Below are 26,723 nucleotides of genomic sequence, written 5' to 3'. Positions count from 1 at the left end.
GCTGAGTAATATTCCATTATATATATGATCCACATCTTCTTTATCCATTCATCTATCCATGGTCATCTGCACTCCTTCCATAGCTTGTCTATTATGGATATTGCTGCTATGAACACTGTGGTGCATTTGTCCCATCTTCACTACCTCTGTCTGTTTGGGGTAAATACCCAATAGTGCAATTGCTGGGACATAGGGTAGCTTTATTTATAACTTCTTGAGGAAACTCCGTACCATTTTCAAGAGTGGCTGTACCGGACTAAATTCGTACAGGGGTGTAAGAGAGTTCCCGTTTCTCCACATCCTCTCCAACATGTATAGTTTCATGTCTTCTTATTTTCAGATATTCGGCCTCATGTGAAAGGGCATCTATAGGGGTTTAGATTTGCATTTCCCTGAAGCCAAGTGATATGAAGCATTTATGCGTGTATCTTTTGGTCACCACTACGTCGTCATCAGTGAAATGACTTCCCATTTTAATCCATCTCAAGACCTAAAGCTGGGTAAGGCACGGAAGCTGGATGATGCCATCGGTTGGAAGTGTGGAGAATTTCAAAAGATCTCCATGGATTGCAAGTTTAAAGGTCAGTGTGAAGCTACTAATTGGATCCGGGGAGATCTCTGAAAGTGGGGGTTGCCTGGGATGGGCTGAGGGTGGCCCTCTGATTTTCCTATGAATCCTTGCTGCAGCCCCAAATGGACAGTTTCCTGCTGTGGGGCAGGCTGAGTCCTCTAGTCGTTCAGAGGTGAGCCCAATGCCTGGTACATTGGAGGCAAGCAAACGGGGAGGGACCCTCAGCAGAAGACCCAGGGTTAGGTTAGGCCTCAAGAGACAGCAGGTCTGAACTGCCCAGTGCTCAGAGAACTCCCAGGCCAAGTGAGATGAGGGCACAAGCGCGGGTAAGTGTGAGCCTTGGGGTTTCATCCGGAAGGGCCCACAAATGTCGGGGTTCACCAGAAGGGGATCTCAATTCTCTTGCCCTGAATGCTCTGTTGTGCCCCAAAATGGTACAGTTTACTGTGGGCTGCAGGCTGAGTTCTACGGTGGGGCTTGTGTGTCCCCAATCCCCCGGAGTGGGGTGCCAGGACCCTGGGGAGGGGCCCCTCTGTGGCCAACCTAGGGTAAGGGTTAGGGTCCAGGAGCCCGGCAGGGACAATCTGCAGGCTGTGCAGCAAGCTCTGTGGAGGGCTGAGAGGAGGCCATGGGGGAGGGTGAGCATGGGCCTCAGGTTTGGGGCAGGGGGGCTGCCAAGGTGGGGATGGGCTCCGGGGGCCTCCCCAAGTTCTCATGCCCCATAAGCTCCGTAGAGCCCCAAGGGGCACGGTTTCCTTTCGGGTGGCAAGCTGAGTCCTGCGGTGGGGCACAGGTATCCGAATTCCCCGGGGCTGCGGTGTGGGGCTCTTGGGGAGGCCCCCAAACCCGCGGCCGACCTAGGGCTAGGGTTAGGCCCCAGGAGCCCCACAGGGCCGATCTGCTGGCTGTATGGCGAGCTACACGGGCTGAGGTGAGGGTGTGGGGAGGGTGAACGTGGGCCTCAGGGTTGGGGTGTGGGAGGCCGCCGAAGTTCGCTGGTGGCTCAGGAGGGCCCTCCTGGTTCTTCCTCCCTGAATGCTCTATGGCCTCCCAAGGCACATGGTTTCCTGCGGGGTGGCAGACTGATTCCTGCTGTGGGGATCAGGTGTCCTGAATCCCCGCAGCTGCAGCTCCAGGCTCCTGGGGAGGGGCCCCTCCACAGATGAACTAGGGTTAGGGTTGGCGCCCAGGAACCCCGCAGGCCAGATGTGCCCACTATGTGGCGAGCTCCGCCGCGGGCTGAGGTGAGGGTGCAGTGTGGGGTGAGCATGGGCTTCAAGGTTGGGTTTAGGGATCGCCCAAGATCGCCGGGGGCTCTGGGGGCTCTCCTGGTTCTCCCGCCCTGAATGCTCTACAGCCTCCCAAGGGGCACGGTTTCCTGCGAGGCTGGCAGGCTTTGTCCTGCAGTGGGGCTCAGGTGTCCCCAGTCCCTGGGCTGCAGCACCGGGCCCCAGGGGAGGGGCTCTACCCAGCGACCTAGGGTCATGTCTAGGCCCCAGGAACCCGGCAGGCCTGATCTGCCGGCTCTGCGATGAGCTCGGTTGCAAGCTGAAGGGCAGGTGTGGGGCGGGATGAGCGTGGGCCTCAGGGTTGGGGTGTAGGGGCCGCCGAGGATCCCTGGGGGCTCAGGGGGGCCCTACCATTTCTCCTGCACGGGATGCTCTGTGGCGCCCCAAGGGGCATGGTTTCCGGAGGGGTGGCAGGCTGAGTCCCGTGGTGGGGCTCAGGCGTACCCAATCCCCGGGGTTAGGGTACGGATTAGGGTACGGGTTAAGGTTAGGGTATGGGTTACGGTTAGGGTATGGGAGAGGGTAGGGGAAGGGTTAGGGTAAGGAGAGGGTACGGGTTAGGGTTGGATTTAGGGGTTACAGGTTAGAGGTTATGAATTAGGGTACAGATTAGGGTTTAGGGTACGGATGAGGGTTTAGGGTTTGGTTTTAGGGTTAGGGTTATGGTTGGAGTACGGGTTAAGTTTAGGGTATGGGTTAGGGTTAGGGTCCGGGTTAGGGTATGCATTAGGGTACGGTTTAGGGTAAGTGTTGGCATACGGATTAGGTTATGGTTTAGGGTATGGGTTAGGGTTAGGGTACGGGTTAGGGTTAGGGTACAGTTTAGGGTTATGGTACAGGTTAGGTTACGGTTTAGGGTTAGGGTTAGGGTACGGGTTAGGGAATGGGTTAGGCATAGGGATAGGGTACAGTTTAGGGTTAGGGTATGGGTTAGGGTACGGGTTAGGGTATGGGGTAGGGTATGGGTTAAGTTTAAGGTAAGGGTACTGGCTAGGGTTAGGGTACAGGTTAAGTTTTAGGGTTTAGGGTTACGGTTAGGGAACGGGTTAGGGTTAGGGTACGGGTAGGGTTAGGGTATGGGTTATGGTACGAGTTAGGGTTAGGGTTAGGGTTAGGGTACAGGTTAGGGTTAGGGTTAGGGTACGGGTTAGAGTTAGGGTTAGAGTACGGGTTAGGGTATGGGTTAGGGTTATATTTAGGGTTAGGTTACGGGTTAGGGGTAGGGTTAGCTGAAGGGGTAGGGTTGGGGTAAGGATAGGCGTATGGTAGGGGTCGGGGTACGTTTAGGGTTTAGGGTTAGGGTTTGGGGTTTGGGGTTAGTGGTTAAGGTTAGTGTTTAGTGTTTAGGGTTTTGGGACTAGGGTTAGGGGTTAGGGTTTAGGGTTTAGTGTTAATGTTAGGGTTTAGGGTTTAAGGATTAGGGTTAGGATTAGGTTTATGGTAGGGTTAGTGTTAGGGTGAGGGTTAGGGTTTAGCGTTAGGGTTAGAGGTTAAGGTTTAGGGTTTAAGGTTAGGGTTTAGGGTTTAGGGTTAGGGTTAGACCCCAGCACGCCAGCAGGACCGATGCGCCAGCTGTGCAGTGAGCGGAGGGATTGACCGTGGTAGGGCGCAGTCGAGCGGTAGCGTGGTACCCAGCGTTTTGGCGTGGGGGTCCTTCTTATTTCACCGGAGGCTCAGAGGGCCCTGCTGGTTATCCCGCCCTGAATGCCCGGCGGCGCCCCTAGTGGACCACGTGGCGGCGGGGCAGCAGGGTGAGTCCGGCGCTGCTCCTTGGGGGTCCCCAATCCCGGCGTTGCGGCGCAAGGCCACTTGGGATGGGGCCCTAGGGGACCTACCTAGGGTTAGTGTTAGCCCCCAGGAGGCTGGGAGGCCCGATCTGCCAGCTGTGCTGTGTGCGGAAGGGCAGCCCGAGGTGAGGGCGCTTCGAGCGGGAGCGTGGGCCAAAGCATTTTGGCGTGGGGGGGCCTTCGAAGGTTGCCGAAGACTCGGAGGGCCCTGCCCGTTCTCCCGCCCTGAATGACCGGCGGCGCCCCAAGCAGCCCGGGTGGCGGTGGGGCGGCAGGGCGAGTCTGGCGCTGGGGCTCGGGGGTCCCCAACCCGGCGTTGTGGTCCCAGGCCCCTTGGGAGGTTCCCCTCGGGGGCCGCCCTAGGGTTAGTGTTAGCCCCCAGGAGGCCGGCAGGCCCAATCCGCCGGCTGTGCGGCGTGCAGAGGGGCAGGCCAAGGTGAGGGCGCTGGTGATCGGGAGCATGGGCTCAAGCGTTTTGGCGCGGGGGGCCTTCGAAAGTCACCAGAGGCTCAGAGGTCCCTGCCGGATCTCCCGCCCTGAATGATGCGCGGCGCCCCTAGCGGCCCGGGTGGCCTGGGGGCAGCAAGTTGAGTCTGGCGCTGGGGCTCAGGGGTACCCAATCCCTGGCGTTGCGGTGCCAGGCCTCTTGGGAGCTGACCTAGGGTTAGGGTTAGCCCCCAGGAGGCCGGCAGGCCTGATCCGCCGGCTGTGCTCTGAGCGGAGGGCGAGCCAAGGTAAGGGCGCTGGCGAGCGGGAGCATGGGCCCAAGCCTTTTGGCGCGGTGGGCCTTCGAAGGAGGATGGGACTCGGAGGGCCCTGCCCATTCTCCCACACTGAATGTCTTGCGACGCCCCTAGCGGCCCATGTGGTGGCAGGGCGGCAGGGTGAGTCCGGCGCTGGGGGTCGGGGTTTCCCAATCCCCTGCATTGCATGGCCAGGCCCCTTGGGTGGGGCCCCTCGGGGGCAGACCTAGGGTTAGGGTTAGCCCCCTGGAGGCCGGGAGGCCTGATCCGCCAGCTGTGCGTGAGCGGAGGGGCGGGCTGAGGTAAGGGCGCTGGCGATCGGGAGCGTGGGCCCAAGCTTTTTGGCGTGGGGGGCCTTCAAAGGTCTCTGGTGGCTCGGAGTTCCCTACCCGTTCTCCAGCCCTGAATGACCGGCGGCGGCGACCTTAGCAGCCCGGGTGGCGGCGGGGCGGCAGGGTGTGTTCGGAGCTGGGGCTTTGGGGTCCCCAGTCCCCGCGTTGCGGCGCCAGGCCCCTTGGGAGGGGCTCCTCGGGGGCCGACCTAGGGTTAGGCTTAGCCCCCAGGAGGCCGGCAGGCCCAATCCGCCAGCTGTGCAGCGAGTGGAGGGGAAGGCCGAGGTGAGGGCGCAGGCGAGCGGGAGTGTGGGCCCAAGCGTTTTGGCGTGGTGGGCCTTTGAAGGACGACGGGGGCTAGGAGGGCCCTGCCTGTTCTCTGGCACTGAATGTACTGAGGCGCCCATAGCGGACCGTGTGGCGGCGGGGCAGAAGGGTGAGTCAGCGCTTGTTCTCCGGGGTCCCCAATCCCTGGCGTTGCTGCACCATGCCCCTTGGGATGGGTCCTTTGGGGTCCGACCTAGGGTTTGAGTTAGCACCCAGGAGGCTGGCAGGACCGATCCGCTGGCTCTGCAACGAGCGGAGGGGTGGTTCAAGATGAGTGCGCTGGAGTGCAGGGCCGTGGGACCAGGCACATTGGCACGGGGGGGTCTTCGATGGTCGCCAGTGGCTCAGAAGGCCCTGCCCGTTCTCCTGCCCTGAATGAACGGCGACGACCCTAGCGGCCCAGGTGGCGGCGGGGCAGCAGTGTGAGTCCGGTGCTGGGGCTCGGGAGTCCCCAATCCCTGGTGTTGCAGCACCAGGCCCCTTGGGAGGGGCCCCTCAGGAGCCAACCTAGGGTTAGGTTTAGCCCCAGGAGGCCGGCAGGCCCTATTCGCAACCTGTGTGGATAGTGAAGTGGCGGACCGCAGTGAGGGTGCTGGTGATTGGGAGTGTGGGCCTGGGCATTTTGGTGTGGGGGGCCTTCGAAGGTCACCATGTCTCAGAGGGCCCTGCCCATTCTACCGCCCTGAATGAACGGCAGCACTCAAGCCCCCGGGGTGGCGGCTAGGCGGCAGGTTGAGTCAGGTGCTGAGGCTCGGGGTCCCCAATCCCCGGCATTGCGGCACCAGGCCCCTTGGGAGGGGCCCTCGGGGGTCGATCTAGGGTTATGGCTAGCCCCCAGGAAGCCGGTGGACCAGATCAGCGGATGTGGGGCATGCGGAGGGTTCAGCCAAGGTGAGGGCGCTGGCGAGACTGAGCATGAGCCCAAGCTTTTTAGCACGGGGGGCCTTCGAATGTCGGCGGCGGCTTGGAGGGACCTGCCTGTTCTCCTGCTCTGAATGACTGGCGGGGCCCCTCGGGGCTCGGGTGGCTGAAGGGCAGCAGGGTGAGTCCGGCACTTGGGCTCAGAGTTCCCATCCCCGGCGTTGCAGCGCAAGGCACTTGGGAAGTGCCTCTCAGGGGCCGACCTACAGTTAGGGTTAGCCCCCAGGATTCTGGCAGGCTGGAAACACCGCCTGTGCGTGGAGCGGAGAGTTGGGCCGAGGTGAGGGTGCTGGTGAACATGAGCCTGGGCCCAAGCGTTTTGGTTTGGGGCGGCTTCGTAGGTCTGCGAGGGTTCGGAGGGCCCTGCCCTTTCTCCCACCCTGAATGAACGTCGGCGCCCCTAGCGGCCCGGGTGGGGCGGGGCGGCAAGTTGCATCCAGTGCTGGGGCTTGGGGGTCCCCAATCCCAGACTTGTGGCGCCAGGCCCCTTGGAAGGGGCCCCTCGGGGGCCAACCTAGGGTTAGGTTTAGCCCTTAGGAGGCCGGCGGGCCCTATTCGCCAGCTGTGTGGAGAGCGGACTGGCGGACCAAGGTGAGGGCGCTGGTGAGTGGAAGGGTGGGCCTGGGCGTTTTGGCGCGAGGGGCCTTCGAAGGTCGCCATGTCTCTGAGGGCCCTGCCAGTTCTCCCGCCCTGAATGAACGGCACCACCCCAAACCCCTGCGTGGCGGCTGGGCAGCAGGGTGAGTCAGGTGCTGAGGCTCGGGATCCCCAATCCCCGGCGTTGCGGCACCAGGCCCCTTGGGAGAGGCCACTCGGGGTCGATCTAGCATTACGGTAGCCCCCAGGAGGCCGGTAGACCCGATCAGCGCCTGTTCGGCACTTGGAGGGTTTGGCCGAGGTGAGGGCGCTGGCAAGACTGAGCATGAGCACAAGCGTTTTAGCGTGGGGGGCCTTCGAAGGTCGGCGAGGTCTCGGAGGGACCTGCCTGTTCTCCTGCTCTGAATGACCAGCGGGGCACCTAAGGCTCGGGTGGCTGAAGGGCAGCAGGGTGAGTCCGGCCCTTGGGCTCGGGGTCCCCATCCCCAGCGTTGCAGCGCCAGGCCACTTGGGAGGGGCCCCTGGGGGGCCGACCTAGTGTTAGGGTTAGCTCTCAGGAGGCCGCAGGCCCGATCCGCCCACTGTGCGGTGAGCGGAGGGGCGGGCCAAGGTGAGGGCGCTGGGGAGTGGGAACATGGGCACCAGCGTTTTGGCGCCCTGGGCCTTTGAATGTTGCCATGGCTTGGAGGGCCCTGCCCCTTCTCCTGGCTGAATAACCAGCGGTGCCCCTAGCGGCTCCATTGCTGGTTGGGCGACGGGGGGAGTCCCGCACTGTGGCTCCGGATCCCCAATCCCCGGCATTGCGGTGCCAGGCCCCTTGGTATGGGCCCCTCGGGGGCAGACCTATGCTTAGGATTATTCCCCAGGTGGCCAGCAGGCCCGATTGGCTGGCTGTGCGGTCTGCGGAGCAGCGGTCCGAGGAGAGGGCGCTAGCGAGCGGGAGCGTAGGCCCAAGCGTTTTGGCGCGGGGCGCCTTTGAATTTCTCCTGGGACTCGGAAAGCCCTGCCCCTTCTTTTGCCATGAATAACCGGTGGCGCCCTTAGCGGCCCAGGTGTGGCAAGGCGGCAGGGTGAGGCCGGCACTGGGGCTCGGGGGTCCACATAACCTGGCTTGCGGAGCTAGGCCCCTTGGGAGGGGCCACTCGGGGGCCGACCTAGGCTTAGGGTTAGCCCCCAGAAGGCTGGCAGGCCCTATTCGCCGGCTGTGCGGTGAGCTGATCGGCGGGCCGAGGTGAGGGCGCTGGCGAGTGGGAGCGTGGGCCCAAGCTTTTTGGCGCGGGGGGCCTTCAAAGTACGCCGGGGCTTGGAGGGCCCTGGCCATTCTCCCATCCTGAATGACTGGTGGCGCCCCTAGCGGCCCAGGAGGCGGCGGGGCGGCAGGGTGAGTCCGGCGCCGGTGCTCGGGGGTCCCCAATCCCAGGCGTTGTGGCGCCAGGCCCCTTGGGAGGTGCCCCTGGGGACCGACCTAGGGTTAGGGTTAGAACCCAGGAGGCCGGCAGCCGGGATCGGCTGGCTGTGCGGTGTGAGGAGCAGCGGTTCAAGGTAAGGGCGTTGGCGAGCGGGAGTGTGGGCCAAAGTGTTTTGGCGTGGGGGCCTATGAAATCGCCAGGGACTCGGAGGGCCCTGCCTGTTCTTCCACCCTGAATGACCGGCGGCGCCACTCGCGGCCTGGGTGTGGCGGGGCGGCAGGGTGAGTGCAGGACTGGGGCTCGGGGGTTCAAAATCCCTGGCCTTGCGGTGCCAGGCCACCTGGGAGGGTCCACTCAGGGCCGACCTAGGGTTAGGGTTAGCCCCCAGGAGGCAGGCAGGCCCGATCTGCGGGCTCTGCCGCAAGCAGAGAGGCTAGCGGAGGTGAGGGCACTGGCGAGCGGGAGCGGGAGCCCAAGAGTTTTCGCGCAGGGCTTTCAAAGTTCGCTGGGGGCTTGGAGGGCACTGCCTGTTCTCCTTCCCTAAATGACCAGCGGCGCCCATAGAGGCCAGGGTGGCGGCGGGGCTGCAGGGTGAGTCCGGCGCTAGGGATCCGGCATCCCCTATCCCTGGCGTGGCGACGCCAGGCCCCTTGGGAGGGGCCCCTCGGGGCCGACATAGGGTTTGGAGTTAGCTCCCAGGAGGCCTACAGAGCTGTGTGGCGTGTGGAGGGGCTGGCCGAGGTGAAGGCGCTGGCGAGCAGGAGAATGGGCCCAAGCTTTTTGGCGAGGGGGCCTTCGAAGGTCGCCTGGGGCTCTTAGGGCCCTGCCCAATCTCCAGCCCTGAATGACCTGCGACGCCCCTAGCCCGCCCGGTCGCGGCGGGGCGGCAGGGTGAGTCAGGCACTGTTGCTCGCGGGTCCCCAATCCCGGCGTGGTGGCGCCAGGACCCTTGAGAGGGGCCCATCCTGAGCCCACCTAGGGTTAGTGTTAGCCCCCGGGAAGCCAGCAGGCCCGATCCACCGGCTGTGTGGCCAGTGGAGGGGTGGGCTGAGGTGAGCGCGCTGGCGCGCGGTAGCATGGACCCATGCATTTTGGCGTGGGGGGCCTTCGAAGGTCTCCGGGGACTTGGGAGGCCTTGAACTTGCTATCGCCCTGAAAGAATGGCGGCGCCCCTAGTGGCCCAGGTTGCTGCGGGGCAGCAGGGTGACTCCAGCGCTGGGCTCCGGGGTCCCCAATCCCCGGCGTTGTGGCGCCAGGCCCCTTGGGAGGGGCCCCTCGGGGGCACACCTAGGGTTAGGGTTCGTCCCCAGGAGGCCAGCAAGCTCGGCGCTAAGTGGTTCTGGCAACGTAACAAAAATGCCATACACTTATCTGTAAGAAATAACAGTGTACAGGAACCCTCTTAGCCCTAACATCATTCTTTGTGAATATGGAAGCCAACCCCAAAGTGGTCATGGAAGTCTGACGAAAGGGCTAAGCACTTTTCTCTGAGTCACCACACTATACAGGGAAAGACCAATGTACATCATCTTTCATGAGTAGGAAGCATTAATGAAAAGGTTCTGGAATTTCGAGGACTCTGACCCATCCTTATTGGTAATAAACCAGCGTGTACAGGAAAACACCTTCAACTCTCATCAGCCTCCTCAATCCTGATTCCGATTCAACGTTGGGTGTGTAGGACTAGGGAAATGTCCACATCTTATTGCTAAGAAAGAACGATGTCAGGGTAATGCCCTTCAAGTCACATCAGCCTTCCTGAAGATGGAAGCAGGAATCAAGGTGGTTATGTTACCATGAGGCAAGGAAGATGAGCATATCAGTGAGAAACAACAGTGGGCAGGACCTCTCTTCCAACGAACAGTATCTTTGCTTAATGTTGAATCCCTATGGTAAGTGGTTGTGGGCATTTGTGAGGTCAAAATCTGAAGTGTTTTGTAAAACCTCTTGGTCATTCACAGATGAGACTAAGGTAGTTGGGGACTCCTAGGCAGTGATTTGTCCACTGTCAAAAATATGAGAAGATAAAAGAGACAGATGAGGTCTCCTCAGGCATTGTCCTTTATCCTCATCCTCCGTGAGAATGGCCATCTCTGGACAGCTCAGTGGTAGGGTCTCATTCACAGTGGGGGCATCTGTTCCTCACAGACATCAGGCAGGGAAATGGATTTGGTTCTCTGTGCCAGCCCAGCCACACCTGAGTGTCACAGCACCCTCTTGTGGGCTCATAAGAGTTTCACTGTCACCAGGCAGGTCATTGTATTTGATAAACCACTGTGAGAGTTTGCAATTGCCTTCATCTGCAACCTCCTAGAGGCAAATGCAGATCTCTGGTACCATGTGAAGTCATGTGAAGGCATCGTGAGAAAGTGTCCTTTTGCTTAAGAAAAACATGGCTGGGGCTCCTGGCTGGCTCAGCCAGTTAAGCATGTGCCTTTGGCTCAGGTTATGATCCCAGGGTTCTGGGATCGAGCCCGGGCTCCCTGCTCAGCAGGAAAGGAGGTAAGGAAATAGCTTAGAACCCACAGAGAATGTGAATAAAGGGGAGTGAAATGGAACTTGGTCTGTGTTTTGCTTTAGGGATTGGAAGTTAGTTTTTTTCTCAATTGTGATTGTTCTTGAAACAGAAAAGCTGTATTGGTTGTTTTTTTTTTTTTACCTTTAATTTTTTTCTACTAATAATTTTTATTATGATATGTTAGTCACTATACAGTATTTCCTTAATTTTTGATGTAGTGTTCCGTGATTCATTATTTGCATATAACACCCAGTGCTCCATGCAATATGTACCTTCCTTAATACCCATCACCGGCCCATCCCAATCCCCACCTCACTCCCCTCTGAAGCCCCCAGTTTGTTTCCCAGAGTCCATAGTCTCTCGTGGTATATTCCCCCTTCTGTTTAGGGTCCATTGTCTAAAGGGACAGACAGTGGAAGTTCACCAAATATAAGATCGAAATTGAATTGTTCATTATACATGCCACCAAGTAGTTCCCAGACATTTCATTCTACTGTAGTAATTCATTATTCGTGTGCAGGTGCACGTGGAAGACAATTGATGCATGCATAGTGGTAATAAAACACGCCCGTCAGTTGTAGAATAATAGAGGATGCATATGTGTAAAATTATTCGACTACAGCTTCCATGCTTTCCCTTTGGTTCCTTATTATCTATGAAATTGGACAATTTTTGTTCTCTAGGCTTAAAACTCATTGTCAGTATTCAGAGTTTTTCAATGCTGATCTTCTCCTGTATAAGTTACCAAAAACCTAAAATATGTATGAACTTTAAATAACGCAATATTGAAAATGACAGCAGGGAAGTTCCATTTTGTGAATATTGCATCAATGGATCTCTATTTTGACATGAGTGTTCATTAGAAATGATGACATTTCATGTGAGTATAAATATCAATGTGAAAAAGAAAAGGTAGGAAGAACCTTGAATGTTTAAGTAATTGGTGAAATGACAGGTGTGTGTGTGTGTGTGTGTGTGTGTGTGTGTGTGTGTGTGTGTAATTGATTTTCAGTGAATGGTTCAGCTTCTTGTAGGGCCTCCGAGAGAGCCCAGGTGAACCTTTCAATGAGTTGGTATCTGTTTTCAGAACATGGGAATCTCTTAGTCCAATAGTCAATCAGGCAAGCTTTGAGGTCTTGAAGAGTTTCAGTCCTCAGCGATGGTGTTGCAGACCCTTGTGAGCAAACCCTAGGGTATGCTCAGAGCCCTCATTAGCTCGTACCAAGGTGTGACGATTTCAGACAGCATTTCCCAAAGAAGTACCTCTTGTCTCTGTCCTTGTCAGTTCCCTACACTTCCTTACTCTAGTTATGTGATCAGTGTGTTTCAGGATAATCCCCACATGTGATTTTTGCTATTTCCTACTAGTCCTATCTGTTTCTCATCTTCTTCTTTTATGGTAGGTGTTGGGAAGCAACCTGTGTGGTGTAGGAAGGAGTGTGGTAGTTGTCTGCCTTCAGAGGACCGAATGATGCCTAGAAATTGTACTGTAGTTTGAGGTCAATTGTCCATCCTCTGAGTGTCAGGAATTCCATCACTTTACTTTGATGCTAGTCCCCTTTCTCCACATCCTCTCTGACTTTTTTTTTAATTTCCTGTGTTGTTAATTTTTTTTTCAAGATTTTATTTATTTATTCCACAGAGATAGAGACAGCCAGCGAGAGAGGGAACACAAGCAGGGGGAGTGGGAGAGGAAGAAGCAGGCTCATAGCGGAGGAGCCTGATGTGGGGCTCGATCCCATAATGCCAGGATCACCCCCTTAGCCGAAGGCAGACACATAACCACTGTGCCACCCAGGTGCCCCCTACCTTGTTAATTTTAACCATTCTAACTGGTGTAAGGTGGTATCTCATTGTCGTTTTGATTTGTATTTGCCTGATGGCAAGTGATGTGGAGCCTTTTTTCATGTGTCTGTTGGCCATTTGTATGTCTTCTCTGCAGAAGAATCTCTTTGTGTCTTCTGCTCATTTTTGGGTGTCAAGTTTGAGGAGTTCTTTATAGATCTTGGATACCAGCCCTTTATCTGTAATATCATTTGCAGATATCTTCTTCGATTCCATAGGTTGCCTTTTTGTTTTGTTGATCGTTTGCTTTGCCGTGCAGAAGCTTTTTATCTTGATGAAGTGCCAATAGTTCATTTTTACTTTTATTTCCTTTGCCTTTAGAGACCTATCTTGCAAGAAGTTGTTGTGTCTGAGTTTGAAGAGTTCTTTTGATTTTGATATGATACAGGAATCCATTATCTTTCTTTCCTGATTGTATTCGAGTCCTCTCTCTTTCTTGGTGAGAATAGCTAAGTTTGTCAGTTTTCTTTATCTTTCCAAAAAAGGCAGCTCTGATTTTCATGGTTTTTATTTTTTTGTCATTTTAGTCTCTGTTGGATTTATTTATGCATTCCTTTTTGTTATTTCCTTATTTCTACGAATTTGGGGCTTTGTTTGTTGTTTTATTTTCTACTTCTTTACCACATAAATCAGGTTGTTTATTGGAGAGCATTTTCATGGATTGATGAAGACTTGAATTTCTATGAAGGTCCCCAGTAGAGCTACTTTTGCTGCATCCCATAAGTTTTTGTAGGTTGTCTTTTTCATCAGTGACCAGGTACTTCTAATTTTTTTTCCTTCTTTGACTGTTGGTTGTTCAGTAGCATGTTGTTAAATCTCCACATATTTTTTTTAAGATTATTTATGTATCTGACAGAGAGTGAGACAGCGAGAGAGGGAATGCAAGCAGGGGGTTGGGAAAGGGAGAAGCAGGCTTCCCACTGAGCAAGGAGCCTGATTCGGGGCTAGATCCCAGGATCCTGGGATCACGACCTGAGCTGAAGGCAGATCCTTAAGATTGAGCCACCCAGGTCCCCCAATCTCCACCTATTTTTGACTCTCCCATTTTTTCTTGAGACTTATTTCTAGTTTCATATCATTGTGGTTGGACAAGATTTGAAGCAGTAGGTGAAGAGAGCATTCAGATGAAAGGTTTGTTTCCTGGAGGGTTTTCTGAGGGCAGACCATGAGTTCCGTGGGGACGGAGGAAGGTGTTGTGAGACGGGGGTTGGGGTTAACCCTTGTTAGAATTACTGACTACTACCATGCAGGCTGTGTGCTACCATTCACACCGTAGTCCTGATGGACTTGTACTTCATTAGAAATATTTTCTAGGAGTTGTAGGCATAGTCTTCTCTAAAAGAAAGGCCCCATGTGAGTTCATGCAATGACCCCAGGTCAGCAACCAGGATGTATGGTATTGTGGGGGATCAGAACCAGGCTTTCTGTGGGAAGTGACAGAAATAGGGTATGGTGAGCTCCATGACCATACTTGAGGTCCCACGTGACCCACTGGGTGTTGGGTTCCGTGGATCTGTCTCATCAGGTGCTGTGGAATTCAGGGACACCCTCCTGTCTGTGGATTTGTGTGGAGACAGGTAGACATCAGTGTCTGGCCAGGCACGAGGGTCGCACTGGACCACCATCAGAGGTGCAGCTTGCGGGGGAGCCACTGCTTGGTTTCCGTGAAAGCTGACCAGGGTCTGTGACCGTGATTGCTAGCAGCTGCAAGGGGAGAGGAGGCCAGGGGTGGTACACACTTCCTAGAGTTGTGGTCAGGACTAGTCTGGAGCACGCTGAAGTCAGCCACACCTGGCACAGAAGGCACCCAGTCAGTGTAGCTGTGGGCACTGCTCCCATGGCACTTTTGGGCCGGCTCCATGCTGCCACCTCCTGCTTTTCATCATCATCTTCAAGGTCATGTGCCTCTGCTCTTGCCCCATGGCCTCCGGGGTATTGTCCGTCCTCCATCTGGCCCTCTTCCCTGGTGCCCTGTGCAGTCCGATGCCAGGGTAGCCTTCTCGAGACAAACACCTGGTCCTGATGGAACACTTTCATGGATCTCATGTGATTGAGGATGATGTCCTGCCCTGGAAGGGGGCTGCAGGTCCCCAATCAGGAGAGCCATGTCTCCCTTTTCAGCATGGCCTGCCCTCCCCTCCGTCTTCTTCAGGGAAGCTCTCCCCACTTCCTGAGATGACAGCTCTGAACTTAAAAATGAATGTTATTTTATATATCTCTATGCCTTAGTTCATCCATGGCATGTCTTTCAACGCTGTTAGTGGGTTGTTTTTTTTTTTTTAGCAGTTCTGAAGGGCTGTCTGCTCAAGGAGGGGATGACCTGGGTGGGGCAGCTTTCCCTCTCATCTCCCTCAGCCTGTCTCTGAGCCCTGGGGCCAGCTGTCCCACTGAGGATTGAGGGACCCGAGCCAGCCCATCCTGAGCCCAGGCTGTGTGTCAGCTGTGTAGACTGATGCGTGTCGGAGCGGTGGGCAGCTGGCATAGGCCAGGAGCAGGCAGTGTCTCCCCATTCCTTCCCTCCCTTCCTCCCAGAGGTAGCTCAGAGTAGCCTTCAACCCCTGCATCTCCAGATCCCTTGACCTATGCCTCCTGTGTTCAGCTGGTGACCTTGGAGTTTCGCATGGATTCTACCTCCCATACCCTCTCCTGTAGCAGTTCCTGGATCAGGGGAGGGGTCAGACCCTTGTCTGATTTTGGTCTTCTTCCTGTCCCGCACCAAGCCCACTCACCTTTGCATCTTCCATGTATGTGCTTGGAAGCAAGTCCATCCACAGGGAACCTATTAGCCAAATGGATCCAGGTAATGAACATTGAAGTAGAGATCCAGGATCCATAATAAACCTGCTCTGAAACCTGTCCCAAAGTCTGTGACTCTCTCACACTGAAACAGAAACAATAATAGCTTTCTGGACTGTGAAGTGACATGTGTCTCTACTTCCAATCTTGAATGCATAGGTGCTGAGCCTGGACAGAAAACGACCATGGCTCCCATGGCCTGGGATCCACAGTAAGAACTCAGTGAAATCTGAATTCGAGGCATAGAGTGAATAATTATTGTAGAGTGAATCCTCCCAAGTAGGGCTTAAGCACATTGCACAGGAAAAGCTTTTTCAAAGAGGTTCCTGAAAGACAATTCTTTTTTAAATTTTTTTTTAATTCCAGTAGAGCTAACATACAGTGTTACATTCGTTTCAGGTGTACAAGAGAGTGATTCAGTAATTCTATATATTACTAGTGGTCATCTAGAAAAGTGTCCTCTTAATCTGCTTCATCTATTTCACTCCTCCCTCTATTCACCTCCTCTCTGGTAACCATCCGTTTGTTCTCTCTTGTTAAGAGTTTGTATTTTGGTGTGTCTCCTTTTTCTCTTTTATTTATTTAGTTTTGTTTGTTTCTTAAATTCCCCATAAGAGTGACATCGTATGGGATTTGTCTTTCTCTGACTGACTGATTTCAGTTAGGATAATACTCTCTAGCTCCATCTATGTGGCTGCAAATGGCAAGGTTTCATTCTTTTTCAAGCCCAGTAATACTCCATTGTGTGAGTGTGTGTGTGTGTGTATGTGTGTGCATGTGTGTGTGAATACACACATCTGTCATTTCATTTGTCAATTTTTCTACAGACACTTGGGCTACTTCCATATTGTGATATTGTAAATAATGGTGCAAGAAACATAGGGATGCACGTATCCTTTTAAGTTACTGTTTGCCTAGCCTTTGGGGAAATACCAGTAGAGTGATTGTTGGATCGTAGAGTAGTTCTATATTTAATTTTTTGAGTAACCTTCATACTGTTTTCCACGGTGGCCACCACAGTTTGCATTCCCACCCACAGTTTGCGAGGATTCCCCTTTATCCACATCCTCCCAACACCTGCTCTTTGTTGTGCTTTTGATGTTAGCCATACTGACAGGTGTGAGGTATTACCTCATTGTCCTTTGGATTTACATTTTCCTGATGATGGGTTATGGTGAACATCTTTTCATGGGACTGTTGGCCATTTGTATCTCTTCTTTGGAGAAATGTCTGTCCATGTCTTCTGCCTATTTTTTAACTGGATTATTTGTTTTTTTGGGTTTAGGTAGTATCAGTTCTATAAATTTTGGACACTATCCCTTTATTGCATATGATCATTGCAAATATCTTTTCCCTTTGAGTAGGTTGTCCTATTATTTTTACGTTTTCATTGTTCTGCCATGTGGAAACTTTTTATTTTGCTGTATTCCCAATAGTTTATCTTTGCTTTCATTTCCTTTGCCTCAGGACACAGTCTAGAAAAACGTTGGTATGGTCCATGTCAAGAAGTTACTGTCTTCCCTCCTGTACGATTTTTGTGGATTCAGGTCTCATATTGAGGTCTTGAAACTGTTTTGCGTTTGTCTTTATTGTGTAAGAAAGCAGTCTAATTTCATTCTTTTGTGCGTAGCTGTCTAGTTTTCCCAACACCATTTGTTGTAGAGACTGTCCTTTTCCCTTTTGATATCATTGCTTGCTTTGTGGAAGATTCATGGACCACATCATTGTGGGTTTCTGTCTGAACTTGTATCCTGTTCCTTTGGTCACTGTGTCTATTTTTGTGCCGTACTGTCTTGTTAGGATGACTGCAGCTTTGTAGTATAACCTGAAATCTGAAATTGTGAGTCCTCCAGCTTTGTTTTTCTTTTCCACATTGCACTGGCTGTTCAGTATCTTTAGTGGTTCCATACAAATGTTTAGGATTGTTTATTCGAGGTCTTATATTCTTTAATTTAAATTCAATTAGCCAACTTACAGTACACCATTAGTTTCAGATGTAGTCTTCAATAAATTTTCAGTTGTGTGTAACACCAGTGCTCATTGTATCGTGTGGCCTCCTTAATGCCACTCATCCAGTTACCCCCCCCCAACTTCTCCTCCAGCAATCATCAGTTTGTTGCCATAGTTAAGAGTCTATCATGGGTTTTCTCCCTCTCTGATGACTTCCCATTCTATTTTCCCTCCCTTACCCTATGGTCTTCTTCCCTTTTTCTGATATTCGACATAGGAGTGAAAGCATATGATCATTGCCTTTCTTTCATTGACTTATTCCACTCAGCATAATACCCTCCAGCTCCACCCAGGTCGGTGTGATGGTAAGTACTCATCCTTTCTGATGGCTGAGTAATATTCCATTATATATATTATCCACATCTTCTTTATCCATTCATCTGTCGATGGTCATCTGCACTCTTTCCACAGTTTGTCTATTATGGATATTGCTGCTATGAACACTGGGGTGCATGTGTCCCGTCTTCACTACCTCTGTCTGTTTGGGGTAAATACCCAATAGTGCAATTGCTGGGACATAGGGTAGCTTTATTTATAACTTCTTGAGGAAACTCCCTACCATTTTCAAGAGTGGCTGTACTGGACTGCATTCATACAGGGGTGTAAGAGGGTTCCTGTTTCTCCACATCCTCTCCAACATGTGTAGTTTCATGTCTTCTTATTTTTAGATATTTGGCCTCGTGTGGTATGGCATCTATAGGGGTTTAGATTTGCATTTCCCTGAAGCCAAGTGATATGAAGCATTTATGCATGTATCTTTTGGTCACCAGTACGTCATCATCAGTGAAATGACTTCCCATTTTAATCCATCTCAAGACCTAAAGCTGGGTAAGCACTGAAGTTGGATGATGCCATCGGTTGGAAGTGTGGAGAATTTCAAAAGATCTCCGTGGAGAGCAAGTTTAAAGGTCAGTGTGAAGCTACTAATTGGATCCGGGAAGATCTCTGAAAGTGGGCGTTGTCTGGGATGGGCTAAGGGGGGCCCTCCGATTTTCCTGCTATGAATCCTTGCTGTAGCCCCAAACGGACAGTTTCCTGCTGTGGGGCAGGCTGAGTCCTCTAGTCGTGCAGAGGTGAGCCCAATGCCTGGTACCTTGGAGGCAGGCAAATGGGGAGGGGACCCTCAGCAGAAGACCCAGGGTTAGGTTAGGCCTCAAGAGACAGCAGGTCTGAACTGCCCAGTGCTCAGAGAACTCCCAGGCCGAGTGAGATGAGGGCACAAGGGCGGGTGAATGTGAGCCTTGGGGTTTCATCCAGAATGGCCCACAAATGTCGGAGTTCACCAGCAGGGGCTCTCAGGGGTGCCCCAATTCTCTTGCCCTGAATGCTCTGTTGTGCCCCAAAATGGTACAGTTTCCTGTGGGCTGCAGGCTGAGTCCTACAGTGGGGCTTGGGTTTCCCCAATCCCCCAGAGTGGGGTGCCAGGACCCTGGGGAGGGGCCCCTCTCTGGCCAACCTAGGGTAAGGGTTAGGGTCCAGGAGACCGGCAGCGCCAATTTGCAGGCTGTGCGGTGAGCTCCGTGGAGGGCTGAGATGCGGTCATGGGGGAGAGTGAGCATGGGCCTCAGGGTTGGGGCACGGGGGCTGCCAAACCTGAGGACAGGCTCTGGGGGCCTCCCCAAGTTCTCGAGCCCTGTATGCTCCATAGAGTCCCAAGAGGCACAGTTTCCTGCGGGGTGGCAGGCTTTGTCCTGCAGTGGGGCTCAGGTATTCCCAGTCCCCGGGGCTACGGCCCGGGCCCCAGGGGAGGGCCCTCCCCAGCCGACCTAGGGTCAGGGCTACGCCCCATGAACCCTGCAGGCTTGATCTGTCGGCTTTGCGACGAGCTCGGTGGCAGGCTGAAGGGAATGCGTGGGGCGGGATGAGCGTGGGCATCAGGGTTGGGGTGTAGGGGGCCGCTGAGGATCTCTGGGAGCTCAGGTGGGCCCTACCAGTTCTCCTGCACGGGATGCTCTGTGGCGCCCCAAGGGGCATGGTTTCCTGTGGGGTGGCAGGCTGAGTCCCGTGGTGGGGTTCAGGTGTACCCAATCCCCAGGGTTAGGGTACAGATTAGGGTACGGGTTAGGGTTAGGGTATGGGTTACTGTTAGGGTACGGGTGAGGGTAGGGTTTAGGGTTAGGGTAAGGTGAGGGTACGGGTTGGGGTTGGCTTTAGGGGTTACAGGTTAGGGGTTATGGGTTAGGGTACGGATTAAGGTTTAGGGTACGGGTTAGGGATTAGAGTTTGGGTTTAGGGTTAGGGTTAGGGTTGGAGTTCGGGTTAGTGTTAGGGTATGGGTTAGGGTTAGTGTACGGGTTATTGTAGGCGTTAGGTACATTTTAGGGTACGGGTTAGGGTACGGTTTAGGGTACGGGTTAGCGTATGGGTTAGGGTACGGTTTAGGGTACGGTTTAGGGTTAGGGTACGGGTTAGGGTTATTTTACGGGTTTGGTTACGGTTTAGGGTTAGAGTTAGGATACGAGTTAGGGAACAGGTTAGGGATAGGGTACGGTTTAGGGTTAGGGTATGGGTTAGGGTACATGTTAGGGTTAGGTAAGGGTTAGGGTATGGGTTAGGGTCCGGGTTAGGGATAGGGTATGGGTTAGTGTATGGGTTAGGGTATGGGTTAGGGTACGGTTTAGGGTACGGTTTAGGGTTAGTGTACGGGTTAGGGTTATGGTACGGGTTTGGTTATGGTTTAGGGTTAGAGTTAGGATACGAGTTAGGGAAAAGGTTAGGTATAGGGTACGGTTTAGGGTTAGGGTACAGGTTAGGGTACATGTTAGGGTTAGGTACAGGTTAGGGTATTGGTTAGGGTCCGGGTTAGGGATAGGGTACGGGTTAGCGTATGGGTTAGAGTACGGGTTAGGGGTAGGGTTAGCTGAAGGTGTAGGGTTAGGGGTAGGGTTGGGGGTAGGGTAGGGGTCGGGGTAGGTTTAGGGTTTAGGGTTAGGGTTTGGAGTTTGGGGTTAGCGGTTAGGGTTAGGGTTTAGAATTTAGGCTTTCGGGTTTAGGGTTAGGGATTAAGGTTTAGGGATTATTGTTAGGGTTAGGGTTTAGGGTTTAAGGTTTAGGGTTTAGGGTTAGGGTTAGGGTAAGGGTTAGGGTTTAGGGTTAGGGTTAGTGTTAGGGGTTAGGGTTTAGGGCTTAGGGTTAGGGGTTAGGGGTTAGGGTTAGGGTTAGACCCCAAGGCCAGCAGGCCCGATCCACCTGCTGTGCCACGAGCGAATGGTCGGGCCGAGGTGAGGGCGATGGTGAGCGGGAGTGTGGGCCCCTGAGTTTTGGCGTGGGGGGCCTTCGAAGGTCACCGGGGGCTCGGAGGGACCTGCCCATACTCCCGCCCTGAATTACCAGCGGCGCCCTTAGCAGACCGGATGGCGGCGTGTCAGCAGGGTGAGTGAGGTGCTGGGGCTCGGTGTCCCCAATCCCTGGCATTGCTGCGCCAGGCCCCTTTTGAGAGGCCCCTAAGGGGCCTACCTAGTGTTAGGGTTAGCCCCCAGGACGCTGGCAGGCCCAATCCGCCAGCTCTGCAGCGAGCGGAGAGCTGGGCCGAGGTTAGGGCGCTGGGGAGGAGGCGCATGCGAGCCAGAGTTTTTGCGCGGGGGGCCTTCGAAGGTACCAGGGGTATCGGAGGGCCCTGCCCGTTCTTCCTTCCTGAATGACTGGCAACACCCCTAGCGCCCTGGGTGCTTGCAGGGTGGCAGAGTGAGTCCAGCACTGGGGCTCGGGGGTCCCAAATCCCCGGCATTGCGGTGCCAGGCTCCTTGGGAGGGGCCCCTCGGGGGCCGACCTAGGGTAAGTGTTAGCCCCCAGGAGTCCAGCAGGCCTGTTCTGCCAGCTCTGAGGCAGGTGGAGGGGCAGGCCGAGGTGAGGGCACTGGCGAGAGGGAGTGTGGGCCCAAGCATTTTGGCGTGGGGGCCCTTCGAAGGTCGCTGGGGGCGTGGAGGGCCCTGCCCGTTCTCTCGCCCTGAAAGACTGGTGGCGCCCCTAGCGGCCCGCGTTGCTGCGGGGCGGCAGGGTGACTCCGGTGCTGGGCTCTGGGGTCCCCAATCCCCGGCGTTGTGGCGCCAGGCCCCTTGGGAGGGGCCCCTCGGGGGCACACCTAGGGTTAGTGTTAGTCTCCAGGAGGTCGGCAAGCCCAGTGCTATGTGGTTCTGGCAATGTAACAAAAATGCCATACACATATTTGTAAGAAATAACAGTGTACAGGAACCCTCTTAGCCCTAACATCATCCTTTGTGAATATGGAAGCCAGCACCAAAGTGGTCGTGGAAGTCTGATGAAAGGGCTAAGCACTATTCTCTGAGTCATCACACTATACAGGGAAAGACCAATGTACATCATCTTTCATGAGTAGGAAGCATTAATGAAACGGTTCTGGAATTTCGAGGACTCTGACCCATCCTTATTGGTAATAAACCACCGTGTACAGGAAAACACCTTCAACTCTCATCAGCCTCCTCAATCCTGATTCCGATTCAACGTTGGGTGTGTAGGACTAGGGAAATGTCCACATCTTATTGCTAAGAAAGAACGATGTCAGGGTAATGCCCTTCAAGTCACATCAGCCTTCATGAAGACGGAAGGAGGAATCAAGGTGGTTATGTTACCATGAGGCAAGGAAGATGAGCATATAAGTGAGAAACAACAGTGGGCAGGACCTCTCTTCCAACGAACATTATCTTTGCTTAATGTTGAATCCCTATGGTAAGTGGTTGTGGCCATTTGTGAGGTGAAAATCTTGAGTTTTGTAAAACCTCTTGGTCATTCACAGAAGAGAATAATGTAGTTGGGGACTCCTAGGCAGTGATTTGTCCACTGTCAAAAATATGAAAATATAAAAGAGACAGATGAGGTCTCCTCAGGCATTGTCCTTTATCCTCATCTTCCGTGAGGATGGCCATCTCTGGACAGCTCAGTGGCAGGGTCTCATTCACAGTGGGAGCATCTGTTCCTCACAGACATCAGGCAGGGAAATGGATTTGGTTCTCTGTGCCAGCCCAGCCAGAGCTGAGTGTCACAGCACCCTCTCATGGGCTCATAAGAGTTTCACTGTCACCAGGCAGGTCATTGTATTTGATAAACCACTGTGAGAGTTTGCAATTGCCTTCATCTGCAACCTCCTAGAGGCAAATGCAGATCTCTGGTACCATGTGAAGTCATGTGAAGGCATCGTGAGAAAGTGTCCTTTTGCTTAAGGAAAACATGGCTGGGGCTCCTGGCTGGCTCAGCCAGTTAAGCATGTGCCTTTGGCTCAGGTTATAATCCCAGGGTTCTGGGATCGAGCCCAGGCTCCCTGCTCAGCAGGAAAGGAGGTAGGGAAATAGCTTAGAACCCACAGAGAATGTGAATAAAGGGGAGTGAAATGGATCTTGGTCTGTGTTTTGCTTTAGGGATTGGAAGTTAGTTTTTTTCTCAATTGTGATTGTTCTTGAAACAGAAAAGCTGTATTGGTTTTTTTTACCTTTAGTTTTTTTCTACTAATAATTTTTTATTATGATATGTTAGTCACTATACAGTATTTCCTTAGTTTTTGATGTAGTGTTCCATGATTCATTATTTGAATATAACACCCAGTGCTCCATGCAATATGTACCTTCCTTAATACCCATCACTGGCCCATCCCAATCCCCACCTCTCTCCCCTCTGAAGCCCTCAGTTTATTTCCCAGAGTCCATAGTCTCTCGTGGTATATTCCCCCTTCTGTTTAGGGTCCATTGTCTAAAGAGACAGACAGTGGAAGTTCACCAAATATAAGATCGAAATTTAATTGTTCGTTATAGATGCCGCCAAGTAGTTCCCAGACATTTCATTCTACTGTAGTAATTCATTATACCTGTGCAGGTGCACGTGGAAGACAATTGATGCATGGATAGTGGTAATAAAACACGCCCGTCAGTAGTAGAATAATAGAGGATGCATATGTGTAAAAGTATTCGACTACAGCTTCCATGCTTTCCCTTTGGTTCCTTATTATCTATGAAATTGGACAATTTTTGTTCTCTAGGCTTAAAACTCATTGTCAGTATTCAGAGTTTTTCAATGCTGATCTTCTCCTGTATAAGTTACCAAAAACCTAAAATATGTATGAACTTTAAAAAACGCTATATTGAAAATGACAGCAGGGAAGTTCCATTTTGTGAATATTGCATGAATGGATCTCTATTTTGACATCAGTGTTCATTAGAAATGATGACATTTCATGTGAGTATAAATATCAATGTGAAAAAGAAAAGGTAGGAAGAACCTTGAATGTTTAAGTAATTGCTGAATTGACAGATGTGTGTGTGTGTGTGTGTGTGTGTGTGTGTGTGTGTGTGTAATTGATTTTCAGTGAATGGTTCAGCTTCTTGTAGGGCCTCCGAGAGAGCCCAGGTGAACCTTTCAATGAGTTGGTATCTGTTTTCAGAACATGGGAATCTCTTAGTCCAATAGTCAATCAGGCAAGCTTTGAGGTCTTGAAGAGTTTCAGTCCTCAGCGATGGTGTTGCAGACCCTTGTGAGCAAACCCTAGGGTATGCTCAGAGCCCTCATTAGCTCATACCAACGTGTGACGATTTCAGACAGCATTTCCCAAAGAAGTACCTCTTGAGTCTCTGTCCTTGTCAGTTCCCTACACTTCCTTACAGTAGTTATGTGATCAGTATGTTTCAGGATAATCCCCACATGTGATTTTTGGTATATCCTACTAGTCCTATCTGTTTCTCTTCTTCTTCTTTTATGGTAGGGGTTGGGAAGCAACCTGTGTGGTGTAGGAAGGGGTGTGGTAGTTGTCTGCCTTCAGAGGACCGAATGATGCCTAGAAATTGTACTGTAGTTTGAGGTCAATTGTCCATCCTCTGAGTGTCAGGAATTCCATCACTTTACTTTGATGCTAGTGTGTTCTTCAAGCTGTCCTCAGAAATAAGGACGTCATCCATCTAGGGAATACTGGTTTGTGTGTATGTTTTCATTTTAGGAAAGGCCTTGCTGTTCCTGAAAATAATACTGTAGAGCACCCTTTCCTGTTCTTATTGGCCATCAGTCAATCTTTTGTGAAGTATTCGTTTGTAAATAGACTTTTTATGGTTGATGAGCAGGAATTCTTTCTTGACAAGTCTTTGTCAGTGTGTGTATTGCAAATCTTTACTTCCCAGCCTGCGGTTCACTTTTTCATTTTCATATGGTCATAAGATAAGGAGAAATGTCACATTTTTATGAAGTCCCACTGAATTCTTTTAAATGGTTAGTGCACCCTATGTCCTACCCCAAGATTGACAGGTTCTACGTTTTCTTTCAGAAACTGTCCAATGGAAGCTACAATCCATCTCAAATTTATAAATTGCATTTTTATTTCTAATAGGGTATTTATAGACTGTTTTGGATTTTCTATGTACACAATCGTATTATCTGTGAATAGCCACAATTATCCCCTCAATTCTTATACTTTTTGTTTCTCTTGCCTTCTAACACTGGTAGATTCTCCGATGCAACGTTGAATAGAGCAGCGTTGTTTGAAGATTTTAATATACCTTTCTCAATATCTGACAGAAAAAGCAGACAAAACATTGGTAACAAATGTGACCTAATTGACATATAGGGAACATTCCATAATAAGTGCAGAATACATTATTTTCAAGTGGTCATAGACTCTTTACCCAAATAGATGATAGGTGGGGCCACGAATCAAGTCTACAAATGTTAAACCCTGAAATTAACTAGGTTCTATTCTTAGACCACAGGGGAATTGAGCCACAGTCATAGCGAAAAGAAAACCAGGATGTCCTTCAATGTTTAAAAATTAAATGGAACTTTGCTACATATCCTAAAGGTCAGAGAGGGAATCTCAATGGAAATTCTGAACCTTTTCTACATGAGGGCTCACACACAATGGCACTTTCTTTGTGAAGAGCATTATAATAACCTAGACAGGAGTTGAGCCTTAAGTCAGAGTTCTGCCTGCCCCAGCCACACCTGGCAGCCTTGGCCTGTGGTTCCCTCAGCTGTCCTTTCTGGTGGCCCTGAGCTAAGGGGGTCATCATGGCCATATGGAAATGGGAAGCTCCCCACTCATAGTGATGGTGGTGCCCCCTCCCCAGCTGCCCTTTCTGGTGGCTCTGAGCTAAGGGGGTCAACATGGCCATATGGAAATTAGAAGCTCCCCACTCTTAGTGATGATGTTGCTATCGTATCGTCCTCACCAGTCCAACAATATGATTTCTGAGTGAAATATGACACAAGAGCGACTTCTTGGCCTTCCTTCAGGTTTGAAAATCATCTGGTGAGTCATCTTTTAGAAATATGGATTCAACATGTGTTCTTTCTTCTGGAAAAGAAATAGACCCAATAGCAATTATGGCTTCCTGAGCACCTCTTCTTGAGACATCATACTGGCTCTTTGTAGCATTTTGCCTCTTAAACTTCAAACTAGGGTGTAGATATTTTTAGGCACATTTTCAGGTAGTTAGACAGGGACTCAGATGATATGAGTCACAGAGGATTTTAGTGTCAGAAACCTAAGTGGGATCCCCAAATTGACTCCAAATCCCTTGTTGTTCCATACAGGGTACTATTTTCCTCTTATCTCTGGTCTTCTCGATCTGGAAACCTATCAAGTATCAGGATTTTCTTGTCATGTGGACAAATGGAACGAATTCAGCGGGCCTTTTCACATCTGCCCATGGTGATCATTAAGATCATTATCTCAGTGGAGGACCTCTGGGTAAGATACTCAAAGATCCTAAGGAATACAGACAGTATAATATTTTTCTGGTATTAAAGTTACTGAAACCAACTATCTTTTTTAGTCGATTCAGGCTCTGGTATGTTCAGAGGGTGCTGTAAAACAGGTCTGAAATAGTATTTAAAAACACTCAGCTCAGCCTCTTCTACAAAGTGAGCCAATGCTTATAAACATGGCTAAAATATTCCCTTACTTACGATGACTTCCCAGCCATCGTAGTGTTTATATGGTATGACTGTGACTTACATTAGTCAACATTTGCAGAGAAAGAACTTAGTGCATCCAGGGGGCACTTCATGTTGAAATTAGTTGGTGACAACGAGCTACTGTTTTATTCTGCAGTCCAAGGGAATGGTGCCAGACATCTCTAAGGTGTCTAGCAGTTCTACAATTCTGATTTTAAGTGGTCTGTGTGCTTCAGAGATTTAGGCAGGAGTAGGGCAGGAGTCCAGAGACTGTGAACACTTCTGTTACCTGTGCTGAGCATGGAGCAGGCAGCCTTCCACGGGCAACATTTTGATTTCTTGGTACTCTTATGAAAGGTGCTTTTGTCTCAAATTCCTCCATTTAGGAGTAATTATAATGATAAAAGGAATTTTTATCTTATATCATCTGTGGGCCCTGATCCTCGGATGTCAGGGAAGCTATCCTTTAACATTTTACCTGGCTCAAAATGACTGGGCAAACCTCAAAGCATGGGTCCTATTTCTGCCCCAAGCACATGTTGTACATCTGCTTCGAGAAGAAAACAATAACCAAAAAAAATGCCAACATAAATATAAGAAAAAATAAATAACCTCTTTGACTCCCATAAGATTAAAGTCATACTGACATGTACATACTGAAAACATAAGAAAGAGTCTGTCACTTTCTGGAA

At 51.7% G+C, this 26,723-nt stretch overlaps 1 long non-coding RNA gene across 1 annotated transcript; it reads left to right on the top strand.

The window, feature by feature from the left end:
- Positions 1 to 354: 354 nt before the first annotated feature.
- On the top strand, positions 355 to 26,610 carry LOC130544494 (uncharacterized). The gene is made up of 3 exons (XR_008960807.1): positions 355 to 581; positions 17,916 to 18,053; positions 25,669 to 26,610. It is a non-coding gene; the product is annotated as an uncharacterized LOC130544494 (long non-coding RNA).
- The last annotated feature ends 113 nt before the right edge of the window (positions 26,611 to 26,723 follow it).

This window comes from Ursus arctos, unplaced genomic scaffold (assembly GCF_023065955.2).
Source record: "Ursus arctos isolate Adak ecotype North America unplaced genomic scaffold, UrsArc2.0 scaffold_1, whole genome shotgun sequence".
Lineage (NCBI taxonomy): Eukaryota > Metazoa > Chordata > Mammalia > Carnivora > Ursidae > Ursus > Ursus arctos.
This window is presented reverse-complemented; position numbering and strand designations above follow the sequence as displayed.